Below are 18,613 nucleotides of genomic sequence, written 5' to 3' on the forward strand. Positions count from 1 at the left end.
CGTGTGTATATATGTATAGCGAAAGCCACCTTAGCATACTTTTAGGTGGCATTGAAATTGGTAAAGCGCTTTCACTGCTAGACAAACACATAAAAACAAAACGAAACAACTCTCGTCTAATTTCGCCCGCAAAGCGAGCAACAAACCACAATCAGTATGAGGAGTCGCAACAACCCTTTTTGTTTGGTACTTAATTTAGTTTAAGATAATTTGCAGACGTGCAGGCGCATGAATACACATACACACCCACACTCAAACAAATCGACTCACAAGTAGAACTGTACACTTTAGTCTACAATTGTATGTGTGTAGTGTGTAAGTGTAGCAAAGTTGAATATCCTTAAAGCAACTGTGAGCGACTTTTAGCATGCGCCTTAAAGTATGCTGCGTCGCTTGCTGTTGCTTTCACTGCCAGCCACTTAGCAGGCATAATTTTGTGTTGTCTAAGGTTATGGCGAAAATTTCATTTCAAAAACAAAACGAAACAAAACAAGACAAGCATTGCAACGGCGCATGTAGTAGTGTCTAAAAATTCGTTACATATATACAGGCAGGCGGAAACGGCAGCAGCAGCAGCAACAAAACACACTAATGCTTGCAAAACAAAACACAAGACAATGAAACAGCAAAGCAACTAATGCCAGTTAACATAAACATACGTACGAGAACATTATATAGTCACTATTTGGCATACTTTTAGGCGCAGACCGGCTATATACCTACCTCCGTTTGTATATAAACAAACATACATACATACAACGAGTATTTACATAGTTCTGTGGTTTTATGTTATATTAGGCAGGCAGCAAGTACATACTTACTTGTGACGCGCGCACCTAAAAGTAGGCTAAAGCAAAAATTTAAAGTTTTAAAGGCAACTGCATGAATGTGTGTGCGAGCACAAGGCTTTACGCTTTAAATTAATTGAGTTGTGTGTGATGTGGTGGCAAAAATGAAATTAATTTGCTTTACTTTAAAGAAGAAGTAAAGAAACTGTGCATTCGGTCTACAAGTTTTTAGTCATAAAATTAGTTTATTACTTTGAAGGCGGAAAATGGTTAAATGGCTGTGATATTAAAAGCTCGAATAGAGAATTTTTTTTTGCATTTATGGCGGATGATTCCTAACCGAAATTCTTAGCACCATTTAAAGCGCCTAAATGTAGACAATCTGCTTTGTACTATGGAATAAAGCGCGAAATGAGGGGTTGAAATGAGTTAACTTTATTTTTCACAGTTCTCTAAAGCAGTGTAATGAAAAATCGAGAGACAAGTTTGACGCCTGAAAGTATGCATATACCCTTAATTTTGCGTTTAATATAAATAAAGGAATATACAAACATCAGCGCAGGTAAAGTTTCTAACATTTCAAACTCTTAGCTCAAGCGCTTAACGGTATGCACTATATGCGCATAAATAAACACAAATTGAATATATATAAACAGTTTTTCAGTCAAACATGCAGATTTATGTCAGCAACCATCTCAGCTGTCTAAGTTTTTTGAGTTTCAATACAACATGCCTAAAAGTAGGCTTAAGTTTTTTCAGCCTGTCATTTTACTCTAAATGTATTATTGATTTAAATCATATGTATATGTATCAAAAAGCACGAGCCAAATATCTTGCTTTTAGGAACGAAGATGAAAACTAAAAGTTTCTTTTTGAATACAGCACGCCAAAAAGTAGACTACGCAAATTTATTTACTTTTTCTAAGGCTCTAAGCAATATTTCTAATCAGTTATTTTATATTTTTTCTATTTGCAGGTGAGTGTGATAGACATTTCTGATATCATGTTAATAAACGCCTAAAGCTAGGCTGTTGAATTATGTAAGTCGCATAGTTTTTAAGTGTTTTTTTTTTTAATTTTGACAAGGTAAGGTAGGCTTTTAAGTTTATAACTATTTTATTGGTATACGATTTAAAAATTTTTTTTAAATTTAATAAATAAAATTAAGAAAAAGATTAAATTTTTTTTATTTAAAAATAAAATTAAAAAAATTATTATTTTTTTTTATATAGGCTTTTAAGTTTATAACTATTTTATTAGCGAACGATTTAAAAAAAAAGTTTAAATTTAAAAATAAAATTGAGAGAAGATTTAATTTTTTTTTATTTAAAAATAAAACTAAAAAAATTATTATTATTTTTTTATATAGGCTTTTAAGTTTATAACTATTTTATTAGTGAACGATTTAAAGAAATGTTTAAATTTAAAAATAAAATTGAGAGAAGAATTAATTTTTTTTTTATTTAATATATTATTTATATAGGCTTTTAAGTTTATAATTATTTTATTAGTGTATGATTTAAAAAAAAATTTTTTAAATTTAAAAATAAAATTGAGAAAAGATTTAAATTTTTTTTTATTTAAAAATAAAATTTAAAAAAAGATTACATTTTTTTAAATTTAAAAATAAAATTTTTGTTTAAATTAAATAAAAAAAATCAAACCGATTTTTAAAGAAACATTATCAATTTTAAATTTAACATATTTTTTTTTAATTTTGAGCGATCAGTTTTAATATTTTTTTTTGTAAGCTCGAGGCCGGATTAGCAAATAAAAAAACAAATTAAAGTAATTATTTTATATTTTTCTTTTTATTCTTTGCTATTATTTAAATTATTGGAAAGACCTGGTCGATGCGATTAAAAATTTAACTTTTATTTTTTTTTGTGTCTGCAAAAAAAAAACATTTTTTCACGCTTCAAAAATTTAAAAAGCGTAGAGTGTTTAAAAATGTTTTAAAATGTTCAAATTTCTTTAAATCTAAATTGAAAATAAAAATAATAAATTTTAAATTTAACACAATTGAAACTGTTTCAGAGGCCTCAACATATTTAATTTTAATATTGTATTTTTATTTCGTAAGCTCAAGAGCGGATTAACAATTAAGTAACAAATTAAAGTATTTATTTTTTTTTTCTATTTATTCGCCGATATTAGAATAAATTATTGGTTAGTCCTGGTCAATTTGATTTGAAATTTAAGCTTCAAATGTTTTTTTTTGTCTGCAAAAATAAAATCAGATAATTCTTTTTAAGCGTTTAAGCTTGAAGAATTTAAAAAGCGTATAATTTTTTAGACCTACAGCCCATTTTTTAGACCTTGTAAATAAAATTTTAATTGTCTTAGCAGTTTTATTGTCACAGAATATTATATATTACAATTTTCTTGAAACATTTTTTTTTCTAAATTCCCAAGCACATAAATTTAAATATTCTGTTTTATTTTCAAAAGCAAGCTCAGGTATTTTAGATATTGGACAGATAGGTTTGAAAATAGCGGCATGCACTTCGACCTTAAGTTCTATTGTACCTTATACTTTTCCCAATACCCACACCAGACCCGTTTTATTTACGAAGTCTGAGATGGTCCTGAGATGGGCTGAGCGCATGTGGCGCTCTTTCATCGTACAAAGCCGGGCTACTTACTTTTGCTCCTTTCGATACAAAGCCGCATTGGAGAAGCAAGTGTGTGTGGTCACCCATGAATACGTCAGATAACGACTACTATACTAGAAGTGCCCAAGGTCAGAAATATAAAAAGCAACCCTCGTATTTAATATTTTTATAATTTTTATAATTTAAATTTTAAGGATATATAGAACGAAATTCTTGTTTATTGATATATATGTGCATGTGTATGTACATTAGGGTGGGTTAATTTGTGAGGAATAATTTTTTTGGTATTCGTTCCGAAAAGATTCAGAATCTACAATTCTGAGAAAAAGTCCACCTAATCCATTTCGAGAAAAAATTGTTCCAGCCTAATGGGGGTGTAATAATCTTTTTGAAGTGTATTTCAAGTATTTTTTTAAAAATCATGTTTTTTGTGTTTTTTTTTGCTATTTTTTTTTTTTTGTTTAAGTTCAAAAGTTCAAAATAAAAATTTTCAAAATTCTTGAAAGTTGCACTTATCTTAGACACTAAAATACATGGTATTTGTTTCTCAACCGTTTTTATTTTAATAAATTTTCCCCAATTCCAAAAAATATATTCCACAGAAATTAGAAAGGGTAACATTTTTTAGATCTTTTTTAACGCTTGCTCATTCATTAAGTTAATATTTGAATACATTAAAAAATCACATAAATTTCTGACACTTACAAAATGCTTTATATCAACCTACAACAACAACCGCGCCTGCATTTGTCGCTGCCACAGCTGCGTAACGGCAGGATTTATTGAATAAACGTGTAACTAAACGCATTAAAATGGCATAAAGCACAAAATAAAGCAACAAAAAATGAAGTAACTAAGACTGAGAGAAGCAAAACATAAGAACTGAGGAGATGGTAGGGAGACAAAATAAAATCTGGCGAAGCAACGGAAATTCAAATTGAAATCGAATGCATTTCCTTTGAGTGAATACCACAACGAGAACTGAAGGAATGATAAAAATATGAAGAACAAGAAAAAAAGTAAATATGTACAACAGCGAAAAACAAGTACGACATTAAGAATAAGTGTAACAACAGCAACAAAAAAACAAGTACAACAAACATATGCAAGATTAGCTTGACTAAAGCAAAAGCAGGGTGTTCATGCTCGCGCACTATATGTAAATTCAATCTCAGTCTCAACATTTGACGCTCGCCGAAGCGAACATCAACGCGAGCACTGGAACAGCGTGCGGATACATTTACGCGCACTTAATAATTATCCGTAAGACACTTTCGATCGCGCACACAGCTGAATTTAGTTGACAATAAAGCGCGCTAATGAAAAGACGATCGACTGAGCTTCAATGGAAAAATAAAAACAAATTAAATTTTTTTTTTTTTAATAAAAAAAGTAAATAAAAATATGCAAAGTATGCAAAGAAGGCGAAGATGCCGCTAGAAACTGCAAGCTGCAAGCTGATATGTCCCCTATTGAGTGCAGCCGATAGCATTGCAACATTTGCATATTTCTTCTTTCTTTTCTTTCACTGCAGCAAGCGCGGTAAGCTATGCGCTCCGTGAAAGGGTATACCACAAACATCAATGTCTTGCATAGCCATAATTCTTGAAATATTCTCGCATCGAGCGGTGCGGCTGCTGCGTTAATTTACTAGCTTACGGGTGAGAAGTGAACGCAACGGAAGTACGAGCGTGTGTGTGCGTACGTCCGACAGCTGTGCGCATTTTTTAATGACAATTTTGATGCATGTATTTCGAAAATGTGCCCTTCACTGGTTGGTGGGTGCTGATGATGACTTTTCAATAACGAAAGGGCCAAAGATGTTTTCGATATTCTTCCAAAATAGCTGCCTGACACGCACACACGAGCGTGCATATATGTATGTACTTATATGTATTTATGCTATGCGTGCAAGTTAGCGCTGCACTCCTTTAGATGCTGCATTTTTTATGATTTAAAGTTATTAATTAGTGCAGCGCGCAACGAAAGGGAAGCGCTTTTTTTGTTTTGTTTTTTTTAGGAAGTGCATTCAAAAAATGCATTAATTCGTTTTTTTTTTCATTGCACTGCGCTTGTGTTTTTGGTTGTATACTTCCCGCTTTGCGCGGGTGTCACGCATAAATCAAAATTAAGACGCTTATTGCGTTTAGCTCAGCTCTGAGCAAGAAATCCTCCTTTGGTCTGAATTCAATAAAAAATAATTTTGTGGTATAAACGAGATCGTAAAAAGTCAGTACAATTGCATATCTTTCATTGCCAATGCCATTCGCTCGTGAGATCCCCTTCTTCTCAAGACTTTCTACTTGCAACACGAACATATGCTGGCGTTACGATTGACAGTCGCTTGGCAGATATGTCACCTAAGTGGCATCGTAAAAGGAGTATTAGCTGCAAGTACTCAAGCATAGGTCTTTTTAGTAGTAGGGCGGCTACCAAGGACTTAAGTGAGATGATGCATTAGGAGCGCGCATTTTTTTTTTAAGACATTCCGTTCACCTTCAAAGTATGCCTGGGCTATATACTTTACATAAAAGAATGTATGAATTTTGCTGAGCTAATTTTGTTTGCCTTCCACTTATAAACATTAGGGTGCTCTAAGTTGTCGATATGAAAAGTATAAACATATCTGTGAACTCAGTAGCGCACTGTATTTTTTCTCGAATTGGAAGAAATCCACTAAAATTTTCATTAAATACTTTTTATTAGTATTTGAATAATTTTTTTCTAAATTTTTTTTCGGAAAGAAATCCTGCGATTGAAAGAAATCCACTAAACTTTCCATTAAAATTTCCATTACATTTTTCTTAATATTATAAGAATGTTCTTGTAAAAACAAAATTTTCGGAAAGAAATTCCCTAACCCAAAGAAATCCACTAAAATACCCATACAATTTTTCTTGGTATTTGAATAATTTTTTGTAAATTTTTTTTTCTGTAAAAGTTCAAATAAAATTGAACACCCGATTTTTTAAGCTAAATGTGGTTTAATATTCGCCCGATATTTTTCCTCACGCAGAAAAGTTGTTGAACTATTTGCAATAAAAACAGTTTTATTTAAATTTTTTGCGGCCTTACAGCAATTTTTCGCTGAGGTAAATAAATTTCGTAATCACTTCATATGCAGAAAAAGAGTTGGAACAATATTTAGTTCACTTTTTTTATTTTGTAATCGCCTGTCAATCCCATTTTTCTGCAATTCACACAATTTTATGTTTCCAGTATTTTTTTATATACAGTGAAGCCTTGATATAAGGAACTTTGAACAAATTTTGGAGTATAAGTATATTTCGTTATGTTTATAGAATATATGACCCTCAATACAACGCAAAAATGCAAAATTGTTCGTTGTGTCGAGGTATAACTGTATTTTTTGTATTTATGTTTTTTTTTGTATGTTTTTGATAATAACAAAGCTGCGCACATTTCTCTGTATTTGTTTGCTATTTCTCTATTCAATTTGCTTATCGTTTGCTTTCCCTGCTTATCGTTTGCTTTCTCTACTTATCCAATTTCTTTCCCTGCTTATCCTTTTCTTTCTCTACTTATCAAACTCCTTTCCTTACTTATCCTTTTTCACTCAAACAACTTTGCCTGCACTCCTTCAAATTTCAGCTTCTCAGCCGTGCTTATTTTCCCACGTCCCACTCATATTTTGCGGCTTTCTTTCCGCAATCGCAAGCGCACTTACACGCAATAGTATTCCATTTTAATTTTATGTGTTTAATTAAATAACAGGAAGTCACTTTACTTACTCGAACCATAATCAGCTACATTCAATTCCAATTTCATTAGTTGCGCGCCCTATAAAACAAAAACACAAAAAACTTTAAAACCTTACATACAACAAAAGTACGCCTATTTTTTATTTCATTTCTATTTTTGATCAACAGCCCATCAGTGCCACTGTTTGTCGCTACTGTATTTCGTTTTTTTTTTCTCCACTTTTTATTTCGGATTTTTCAGTGATTTTTTGATACACTGATTTTATATATCCGCACATAAATGACAGCCTCTTAATATACTCATACGAGCGCATGCAATCCGTATGCTCGTATGTATGTGTGTGTGAATGTGTATTGGGTTTGCATGGTCTCCACCGCCGCAAACCGTCGCCTGACATTAATTTAATTTCGTTTCCGCTCTTCTACAACTGAACTCAAATCAAATCAACTCGAACGCAATCATACTAAAGCTAAGTGAATGCTTACAAAATAGCAACAACAACACAAATATAGAGAAAAGAGAAGAAAAAAAATTGAAATCAACAGCTCAAAAAGCATAAAATAAGCAAAAGATTTAACTCGCACGCTTTTTTCGCATCAATCGAATTCAATTAACAACATTTTAGTAGCCTCTGCTGAGCAGCATTTAATGCACGTATCTGTGGCTTTATCGCAGTCGCGCAGCCGCGCAGATAAATCATCACTTTTTAAAATACCTACATGCGTATATATGTATGTGTGTATGTGTGTGTAGAAGCGGCGCGCAAACATATGCGCTCCACGGTGGGACCCCCCATACCAGCAACTTGGGCCTGCCGTTGTACTTCATACGCTGGCAATTGATCACACTGACACCAGTCGACAGCCTATGGCATAGTACATCGATTCCCAGTGGTGTAGTTCGAAATGGTGCCGAAGCCATCGTCTCAGCTGCAGCCGCAGCCGCAGCCCAGCACATCTCATTTCTTCGCGCTTCTGTTTGTAAATTAAACCGGATGTGTGTGGTTTCTTTCGAATTGGTAATTGTAGTCGTCTGTATCGCTATTTTGTTGTTGTATTCCCATCGTATTAGTATTCATTAGGATTTGTTATGTAGGCACTAGACTATCTGTACGTGTGTTTTGCTGTTGTTGTTGTCGTTGTAGTACGAATTAGTAATGATTTTTGTTAGATTTTATGCGCTTGTAAAGTTAAACGATTGAAAGATTATGCGCTGATTGAAGCTAATATTAGGGATTTGCTTAGGTTCCACGTTGCTTACGATGCGCTTATCTCAAGTGTTTGAAATAGATCTGAAAATCAGCCATGAACGGAGGAGCTTAAGTTTTTAGCTGAGTTTTTATGCTTCGTAATATGGTGCCGACTCTGCTTGTGCGTGACTCACCAGCAGGCTTTGTGTGGACGTAAACATGAAAATATTATATGGAATTTTTTTGGGTTCTTAAAAGCATCAGGCATTGGCAGCACCCAAGTTACCAACCCAAACAAAACCAAAACTTCTCATCAACACTAACCGATATTCAAAAATAGTCTAAAACTGATGCAGAGCCCGCATTTATACCAAAATATGTAGAGTCAATCCAAAATTGTGGTCTGCATACATCCGTCTGGCGATCGCCGCAACCGAATAGGTTGGTGTGTCACTACCATTGGGTAATGCCCGGGCTCGAATCTTCGGGCATGAAATACTAAATGATAGAAAAGGTTTCTTCTAATGGCGGTCACTGCTCAGCAAATAATGGCAAGCTTCCGAGTGTATTTCTGTCATGAAAAAGACAGACCATATAAAGACCACGTTCGGAGGTGGCATCAAACTGCAGATCCCTCCATTTGTGGAAAATCAAGACGCACAAAGATATACCTATAATGCGCTCAAAGCCTTCAAAGCGGTTTTCAGTTGGCAAATCTTATAGCTTCAACAATCAGCGAGGGGATAAGCTATAAGATTTGTCAGCTGATGAAGCGCTCAAAGTTGTAGCGCCTAAAACGCTTGGTATGAAGCTCTAACTATATCCAGATTAACGCTATAAAATATCCAAATAAAGCTTAAATACTTCATACATACATATTTACTTCCTTTATCGCTGCAAGCCTCCTTATGAATTTTCCCTTATTTGAACCAGTACTGGAAGCTTTCTTCTATCAGCTTCTTTATAAAGCGCACCGCTCTCTCTTTCACAGCTTTAACGTATTTAAAATATTTTTAATTTTTAATACAAATTTCAACTTTGGAAAACTGACAGCGGTTTCACAGTGCAAGATCCGGCAAATGAGGCAGCTGGTTCAATATCAGTCTACTCTAGTTGGCTAAAAACATTTTAAAAAACCATCCAAAATTAGTCGGCGCCTTTCCTTGATGGGGTATCCATGACTAGTAATTCCATAGATCCCGTTGTGTATTTGTTATCCCTTCAGAGAGTCCAACCAGAATGGCAAGTGAGTAATGTGAACTAATAGCTTCACTTACAGAAACTGAGTGAAGGTGCCAAATCACACAAGATTACCAATTTTTCCAATACTTTAATCCGTATTGTAATATATTTGAGTTGAAACCCTTGTGATGAGTACTTTTCAACACTTTCTCGTCCGATTTCGCTCAAATCACTCAGCATAAATGCAATTGATAAAAAATGTATTGCCTCTTACGTCTTTTAAAGAATTTTTATTGTTGTTCCAACAACATAAATATTAAGCTATAGCGATTTTCCTCTATGGCTCCTGTGCCATTAAGATGCCACATGGGAAACTTGCCAGATCTCTTCTAAATGTGAACTGTTCAAAAACTTAAGAAGATCTCTGACTTCTACTGACATCTTTCAACTTATTACGGAAATGTCTATTTAGTATATCGAATCTTCATCTGAATAGAGCAGCCCAGTATCACAGCCTGCTCCTGAATCATTCATGTATCTGCACGGCTAACCTCAGGGCATGTCTGCCTATTAGACCGGACCCAGTTATAAAAGAAATTAGTGTTTTCAGATTCAGCAGAGATTCTGTGCGTTTAGTATTAAGAGGGGGCCACAATTGCCGATCCATTCTGAAGGTAGGTCCGTCACGGCATTTAACGTCCGCTATTCTTAGAAATTTCTCAAAAATAATTAACTTGCAAGTGGCTGAGGGTATACCCATATCAATGTGTATATACACGCTAGGAATTTTGGTGCCGAGTCGCGCCAGTTCATCGAACCGAGAAGTCCTCTCAATGTGCCAATGGTCTGAAACCTAAATACGTTACATTTGGGTCAAATAACTGAGCCATCTCGTTAAAAGGTTGCGGTTGAACTAATTTGTGTACAGAAGCGAAGGGTATTGCGTTCGAAGAAGAAGGCTACGCGCAAAGCAGCTGGTGATCGCTGGTGTTCGGCGCATGCAGCGCTAGTCTTCGTTATTTAAAAACCACATCTCTTACGCGGTCGCATTTTATCATTTTTATTATACATTATTTTATGAATTCATCATTAAGGCTTGACCTGTTAGCTTTTCCAATTGTAAGGGTCCTTCAAAAGTGACGCCTAGAAGTGAATAATTTCAAGACGGTACCTCCTTTTATGGCATCTTTGACATTTGTCCAGTCAACAGTTGTGCAATTTTACGATAAAACAACGCTTTGAAATTATTGAAACTTATTTTCAAAATTGTCGAAAATTTTTTTTTTTCGTGGAAATACTCATCCAGATGAGTCGACAATTCAAAGGTTGATGGAAAAATTGCAATTAACTGGTTCTGACGAGTATAGGCACAAGTACTGGCAGACCAAAACAAGATGTTCCCTTGCGAATATTGCTGCTGTAGCGCAAAGTGTTGTTGAACAAACTTCAACATCGATAACTCGACTTGTTCAACAATTCATCATCAATACAATAATGAATCGACTGTTCAGCGGACTTCACCTGAACACGTCCTCGTTGTGGACATTGAAATTATGACCATTTTGTTAAGAACCATATTCTGAATAAAAATAGTGAAACCTCAATATTTTGAATGGAATATTGCAACCTAAAAGTATTTAAATTTTTAAATGTTTTATTTAAAAAAAAAAATCAGGCGCGTCTTTTGAAACACCCTTTATTATTAGTAGTTACTAATTCTTTCCTTTAATTTCATCTCTTTAGATCTGTAATTTTTCCAGGAAATTTTTCCCCTTTCTTCTTCGTATTCCACCACTTTTTGCAATTCCCTCTGCAACTTTTTTTCTTTTTATTTCCCTTTCCATTCCACTTAATGCCTCCTTTTTCAGGCGCGTCTTTTGAAACACCCCTTATTATTAGTAGTTACTAATTCTTTCCTTTAACTTCATCTCTTTAGATCTGCAATTTTTCCAGGAAATTTTTCCCCTTTCTTCTTATTCCACCACTTTTTGCAATTCCCTCTGCAACTTTTTTTCTTTTTATTTCCCTTTCCATTCCACTTAATGCTTCCTTTTTCTCCTTTTTAAATGTTTTATTTAAAAAAAATTCAGGCACTTCTTTTGAATTACCCTTTATTATTAGTAGTTACTAATTCTTTCCTTTAATTTCATCTCTTTAGATCTGCAATTTTTCCAGGAAATTTTTCCCCTTTCTTCTTATTCCACCACTTTTTGCAATTCCCTCTGCAACTTTTTTTGTTTTTATTTCCCTTTCCATTCCACTTAATGCCTCCTTTTTCTCCAGCGTGAAAATTAAACATAATAAATATTTCATTAAAATTCTTATCAATATAATAATTTACCTTGCCTGCCTACCTTGCCAACCTCATACCAATGCCATCATTAGCCTTCCAACAATAATTTCCCGGAAAACTTTGCCATCATTACCTTTAACTAACACACGCACTTACACACATACATATATATAGACATCCAATTGCTGCAATCATTTACCTTAACCACACTCTTCAGCTACCACGCAATTTTATCGCTTGCAATTTTATCTCATTTCATTGTGCAGTTCAGCAGTTTTATGGTCACCTAGTAGACAAATATGTATATATGTGTGTGTATACTCAAGTGGCCTCGTTGCTAGGCAGCCACATTACAAGCTTATCTATTACAATGCAATTTGATTGCCTGCAAAACTACTTCATACTCTCATCCTCTTAACCTCCTTTATGCCCAACACACAGCGCCACTACCTTCAGCATCTATCAATTGCAGTACTTCAGTTTGGCTTCGTTTGCTCTCCTTGTTACACTGGGCACAGGTATTGCAATTTTGTTTCATTTTTTCTTCTTCTTCTACTTTTTTTCTCTTGCTTTTTATTATTTTTGTTTTTTTGGTTTTTGTGTATTTCTTATAAACATATATCACTTTTTCCGTATTTTTCTTTTCTTTTTGCCTCATCGATTTTGTTGGTTTACTCCCATTCTCCTACCTTTTTCATCTACTTTATGCGTTATTGCTCCATTTCTTCGTTGCTGCGGGTCTACTGGTATGTTTGTGTGCTGTTCGTGTGTTCGACGGCACACACGAGAAAAAGGGAGGAGCCAACTGGAAACCAACCGATATTTTATTGAATTTATTTTTATATTAGCACACATACATACATACACACCTGGCTGTACAGGCTTTTCGCATTGCAGTGGGTTACCACAGATGTGTGCAGGAAGAAAAGTAGTAGATTTCGGACATTACTCGATTGGTTTGTGGTTGGTAATGCTGATGGGGTAAATATATATAAAAAAATAAATATTGCCTATTTTACTAAATTGGCATTCGGGAGTATGTAAGTTCGAATCTCCGTGCATGAAACAACAAAATGATACAAAAAGTTTTTTTTTCTAATAGTCTCGGCAGGCACTAGCAAAACTCGGAGTGAATTTTTGTCATGAAAAAAGCTTCTCATAAAAAACAATTTGCCGTTCGGAGTTAGCTTAAAACTGTAGGTTCCTCTATTTGGGGAGCAACAACAAAACGTATGCCACAAATAGGAGGAAGAGCTCCTGCAAACACCTAACGAAGTGTAAGCGCCAATTATTTATTTACTTTTTTTTATTAACCTCATAGCTACTCATAATTCATGAAACTATTAACCGCTGTTTGCGTCGGAAGACTTTTAATAATTTTTTTTTCTCCGTCCTTTTATAGTTTTTCAAAGTCTTCCGAAAATATCAATGCAGCGTTTCATCAGCATCAATTTGTGTCTACGCGCAATTCATCAACATTACCTGGTCTTTTACTCGTTTAATTATTTTTATTTTTTAAAAGCTCAAATATTAACAAAACTGTTAAATAAACCAAAAGAAACGCAGCGCTAGCAATGGAGGCTTTCAGCTGACTTATTCTTTCATTCTTCAACTACATTTGAAAGTGCTACATATTTCAGCTATCCCCTTTGCATCTGCCCTTATTATAATATCTCTTTTACCTTCAAATACGCAATCTCCTTTTCTCTGTCGCTACACCAGCTGTCATTAACGCCTCTAAGCAGCCATCAGCGTCCGTTCTCCAACTAATATTCGGTACATCAGTTCAATTATTATTACAGTTATTCATGCCACCGCTTCTATTTCATCAGTGACATCGGTCACATCATTATCCAATACCAAAGCACATACAGTCGCAGCCTACTTACATACATACCTATGAATCGTATGGATCCTACCATCCAATGTCGACCAGTCAATCACACTTGCACTCACACACCTTCGCTACTCATCCCTGTGCCCTTTGCTGTGCCGCTTTGATGACTGCCATTTAATTTCTTATCACAGCGCAAAAACTACCACTACCAACACATAGTTGCACGTACTTATTAAGGTGTGTACATACGTAGGTACATAATGTACTACAGCCCCAATCTGTGGCAGTTCATCGTGGCAGCATCATTCCATACATTTTGCTCATCTGCTTTTTTTTTTGCTTTTGTTTCTTTTTATAACTTTCTATATCTTCCAAAGCTGCCTTCCTTTTTTCTATGTATAGCGAAAGTAATTTTTCGGGGTCTTATTTACTACTTATTTATTTATTTCTTTTTCCCATTACTCTGCCAGTTCCCACTGTAGAGGAATATTAATGCAATTCATTTCGGGCTTCTTTTCTCTCTTTTTGAATCAGTATATTTGTAACGGGTGCTGGAGGCGCCTTTAGATTTTGTAGCTCAGTAAAGCGTTTCGTTGCTGTGTGCGAAGGAAACTCTCGAAAAATATGCACACATACATAGAAATCTACCGAATTCTGATATAAAAAAACAATATTAACTCACACAGATTACCAGATTTTTTCTTCGTCGCTAGATTTCTTTCCTTTTACCATCGCAATTTATTGCTATTGCTTTCAATTTTTTCCGCTATTCGCTTGCTTTTCTTGATTTCTGTTTTTCCATTTTTTTTAATATTTTTTTTCTGTTGCGCTGCCATATCCTACTTTATCCTTGAATTGCGTCCGTTCGTATATACAACAACAATGTATAAGTAATCAGTTCAACGCTATGTACAAAGTAAATGTAATCAAGCACCAACAGCAGTGGCAGCGACATAGCAATATAGTTAGCCGCGGCTATAAAACAGGACCGTATATCTACACGCGTATGTATGTACATATATATACTTCTGTGTATATAGAAAAATAAAAATTGTAGGGAGCGCAAAATTTTTCTTTTCGCACGCCAGCCATTTTTCCATGCCTGGCTAACTGGCTTGGGCGGCACTCACACAGCCTGCCAGTTGAGCGACCCCACCACCGTCACATCCATCCAACCACATTCAGTGTCATCCCCATCATCAGCGCTGCGGGATAGACATTTAAGGTTTGAAAGGACATTGTCCTCATACCAAATCACACCACAACGTACGAGTATATAGAAGCAGCTCCTCGATAACGTCGAGCATCCAGCGTGCCAGCCAGTCAGTCACTTATTCGTTATGGCTGCTGCCTTTCTTTTTTTGTTGCTCCTATTTCACGCCTCCTTTTCCTACATTTAAAAACATTTCGTCGACTGAAGGTTGAGGTTGCAGCGCAATTTTTCGCCGTTTCTTTCTTCCACACTTATCTTTACATATATTATTTTCTTCATTTCTGCGGTTAAAATTCTCGCTTAGCAAACGTTTTAGTGCTTCAAACTTTCGTAATATTTAGGCTGATGAGTTTAGGTATTTGTTAAAGTGGTCAAATATTGTAATAGAGTTGTGCTTTATGTGCTGTGAATGTAGAATAACTAGAAGAATGGTCTTTTTTTCTTTTTATTGCATTTTAATTTTTATGTTTTCACCCTTTGTTTATAAAATATATTTTCCCAAATACAAATATTAGTTTGCTCTTCCTTTTTAAATTCATTAAACTTGCTTTCAGCTCATTGTGAAATTGACTACGAACTTTTAGCTTCGCTTATTAAAAAATATTAGTTCTTCACAATAAATGAATTAATTAAAAATAAACTAATTAAAAATTAAAAAAAAATATGTATGCATGCATGAGCGCGCTCCATGCAACCTTTCTTAGAACTAAAGTGCTCCAAATATTTGCTACTTGGCAAATTCATTCGTTGAACCTGTTTTTGATTTCTATTTTTCTATGTAGTTTTCTATCCTCAAACCCCATTACTCATCAGAAGTCTCGCCACTTCGCTCGTGCCCTGGCTTCAGCCAACAACTTCTTCGCCTACTCCAATTCAACGCCAAGAGATTTGCAGAACTTTTTCCTAATTTGCCTTGCTTCTTTGTTTATTTTTTCCCCCAACTGTCCCTTGCGTTTTGGAATTTTCAATCTAATGGTATATGTTTTAGTGCCCCAATATATATGAATTCATTCACATGCTCATATGCTTTCACCTCCCATATTTGTAGTTATTTCTGAGTATAAGTGTATACTTATGTGTGTGTATGTGTATAGTTGTGTGTGGTCCATGGTATTACTCTTTTCGACATTCACTGCGCTCGTTTACTACTTCATGTTACGCTCACTCGATAGTTCGGTCGAACGGTCGGATGGTTGGTTAGCTGGCATCGTTATCGACCAATGATATTGGAAATATGTCAGATGCGCAAAGCATCCATCGGTTTGGCTCCGACTCTTCGACGACGACGATGACTACTACAACGGCAACGGTAGCAATACTACAGACTACCCTGCAATCGACTGTAGGTACTCAAACTGCTACCGTCTTACGTCCCACAGTTCCTGCATGGCATCGAACTTTGATCGGGGCTGGACTGTTTCGTTGCACCACAATTCCCCAAATATGAATGTGTATGTATATATGTTTGTAGATCTATGTAGAATTTATACGTATGTATGTACGTAGTGCGCGCCCATAGTACTTGCAATCCAAAGCTGTAGGAGCACATGTACATAAGTATGTATGTATGTTTGTACATATTTCAAGTGGGTCTTTGGAATGAGACTTGTTCATCGCTGCTATTTTCTATTGAAATTGAAATTGGTTCGTCCTTTGACTGGGTGGGGGATGCTGCTGGCATAGCCACAAATTGAGTTCGTGTGTATCGGTATGTGTGTGTATATTTTAAATACTTTGGGTTGTTTCCTCCATGTGATTTTGAGGTGAGTTAAAGTGGCGTTATCGATGGGCTAAAACTGTCGATGTACGAAATTCAGGGCGACGAGAGCTTTGCTTGCTGCCATGTAGGGAGTTCATGCCAAATGCATTTCTTTGTTGTTATTGTGCTGGTGTCGTTATTCGTTTGTCGTCGTTACGCCAATGCCAATGTATGTATTTATTGAAAAAGGGATTATGGACTAGTGTTTTTCGTTTTTGCTATTGCTGTTGTTTTTATTGCTATTGCTTTTTGTGTGGTTTGAGATGTACTATGTGTGTGTATGTGTGTGGTCGTTCTGCTGATTTACGGGAATTTTCGATTGGATGTTGAAGTTTTGGCAAATGATGCGAACTTCCATATGTATGTATGCGTGTGTATATAGCTGTAAAACCATATAAGCAACGCTCTGTATATGTTACAGTAACAAAATCCCTTGGCTGGTTGGCTGATTTTGCCATTTCGTTGGACGATTGGTTCAAATATGTAATGAGATTTTTATAATTTTATTTTTTTAGGGAGGTCATATGAGAGCGAGCGTACAGTGTAATGTATCACGCAAGCATGCATGCAGTTTAGGAATGTGTGGTGAGGTTCGAGATGGATCTTGGCAGGGATTTCTTTAAATATAAAGACAGGAACGATCCGTATTTGTGCTAAATATTTGAAATCCACATTTAAAAATTCGCAACATTATGTTTTCGTGTTTGTTTTTAAGTTTATACAAATATATTAATTTATGCCTGTATATTAATTTACACTATTAACACTTAATCCTCCATCGGGCACCCGGGTCTGGCAAGAAAAGTCTGATTTTTCGCCCGTGCACGTGAATTCAACATCGAGGTAGCTTCCCAAAATTTATCGATTAATCGATTTATGGATATAAACTTTAAAAAAGGATCCTCGAACAGGACAAAAAGGGCACACTGGGATGCCCAAACGAAGGTTTCAGAAAAGGAGGGTTAAATTTGTAATTGAACTATTTCTTTTTGATTTATTTCGTTTTTATTTTGCTAGAACTTACATTCGGATTTGGGTCTTCCGAAGACGGAGCAATTTATTAAAACTTACCTCAGAGTCACTTATATCGAATGTTTTTAAGAGATTGAGCACTTCAAATTATAAGGCAGAACAGAACTATTTTTGGAAAGAATTTTATTACTTTTTTAAAATTTGGTATATAATATTATGGCATTTATTTTTTGACTATGATTTTTGAATATATTCGCCGCGGCTACTAGTTACAAGGTCCAATCAATTAGTGCAATTTTTGGTTAATTTTTCCAACAAAACTTTGCCGTATGACGTCAATAGTTGCTTGAATATTGCAATAAATCGACTGTTAAGCGCGCTTTATGGCAATCAGCATGACTCGATAGCGCTCGCCATTCGCCATAACGGTAGCTCCTTCTTCATTTCGAAAGAGATAAGGGTCGATGATACCGCCAGTGCTCTATGCACTTCGCGAACAGATTTTTTTTTTTTCCTTTGCAAAGTAAATTTCACAATTTGGAAGCGTTGTTCTGGCCTTAAATGATTCATGAAGACTTATCAAACCTTACTGAACAGATATGCCATCACAGTATGCCATTCTCAACTGTCAAGCCATAGTTATCGATATCGATAGTTCACTTGCAGCTAAAAAAACACTCGATTTTTTTAACTGCTTTGTTTTTTTGTTCTTTTTATTTCGTTTATTTCGATTGAATTTGCTGAAACGCAAGGAGAAAAAAACTTCATAATTACTTACCAGTTTCCTGCGAAAACTTAAATCTGGCAACTTACCTACCTGTTGGGGTAATTTTTCTCTTTATTTTTGTATTTCTTCAAAAACTGTTCCCTCATACCCAGTTCAAGAGATTAGAATGACAAGTTTTGAATTGGAGAGTAGTATGACCTTAAATTTTGGTCTAATAAAGTGAAAGTTTCACGTAGGTCAAAAAACGCACTGTCTTTTTAGATTTTTTTTTAACCCGGTCTTGTGCATTTTCTCCATTTAATGCTTACTATACAT

Source organism: Anastrepha obliqua, chromosome 2, assembly GCF_027943255.1.
Source record: "Anastrepha obliqua isolate idAnaObli1 chromosome 2, idAnaObli1_1.0, whole genome shotgun sequence".
NCBI classification, from domain to species: domain Eukaryota; kingdom Metazoa; phylum Arthropoda; class Insecta; order Diptera; family Tephritidae; genus Anastrepha; species Anastrepha obliqua.